This window comes from Metarhizium robertsii (assembly GCF_000187425.2).
Source record: "Metarhizium robertsii ARSEF 23 chromosome Unknown MAA_Scf_9, whole genome shotgun sequence".
Lineage (NCBI taxonomy): Eukaryota > Fungi > Ascomycota > Sordariomycetes > Hypocreales > Clavicipitaceae > Metarhizium > Metarhizium robertsii.
Genome location: NW_011942237.1, coordinates 704,213 through 705,378, shown reverse-complemented (window position 1 = coordinate 705,378; position 1,166 = coordinate 704,213).

Below are 1,166 nucleotides of genomic sequence, written 5' to 3'. Positions count from 1 at the left end.
CTGGGCGGCTCGACGTGGGGCCTGACGTTCCAAGATATGAGGAAGATCTACCGAGGAGTGGTGGTGCCACAGATTATGTACGCATGCTCTGCGTGGTCAAACGCGAACTGGAGAATACGAAACATGCCGTACACTAACAAAACACTGGTAAACTTGCAAAGCCTGCAGGCAAGGGCGGCCAGATCAATCTCTGGTGCCTTCAAAGCCACGTCAACCCCAGCCTTGGACATCGAAACACATCTTCTCCCTATCGAACATCAAATCTGGAAACACAATATTGAATGTCTAGGAAGAATCGGCCTCGGGGAACAAGACCTCAGGGAAGAAGAACCACAGCATGGTGCAAATGGCCAAAGGATACGGAAGACGAGAATGAGCCCACGTAAAGCAATACAGAAGGCCATACAGGATGAACAAGGATGTAACATAAAAGGATTGGAAGTAGTAACCCCGCACGTCGTCCCACCATGGTGGACAAGCCCCAAAACGTTCATCGAAGAGAGCGCCGAGAAGGCCCAAGAGAGACATCAGTACAGCATCGACAACGAGCCAAGCGCCATCCATATATATACGGATGGAAGCGGCATCAACGGTCATGTGGGCGCTGCAGCTGTGTGCACGACTACCAGTCAAATCAAGAGTGCTTACATGGGCGATGACGCTGTTTCGACGGTGTACGCCGGCGAGCTCCAAGGGATCTCTCTAGCTTTGCAGATCGCCCAAGAAGACAGAAACCGAGGCAACATCAGAAACAAAGTCCTGATATACACAGACAATCAAGCAGCCATCAGGTCGGTGGCGAGGCCAAGAGGTAAATCGGGGTCATATCTTCTCCAAAACATAACGCGTCGAGCACAAGAACTACGAGAGCAAGGCCTGACCGTCGAGATTAGATGGATTCCCGCCCACACAGGAATATATGGCAACGAAGCAGCCGACAAAGCGGCCAAAGAAGCTACAGGATGGAGAATGAAAGGACCACCAGGGCCAAAGGCACAGCGACCCCGAGTCCTGCACTCACTGAGATCTGCATTGAAGCTGTGGACGAGCATGGTCATCAACAAAAGGTGGCAAGCACAGTGGCGGCAGGAAACCAGAGGCCGGACAACCTTCCGACACACACCAGAGCCAACACCAAGAGTGCTACAGCCACACAAGAACTTCAG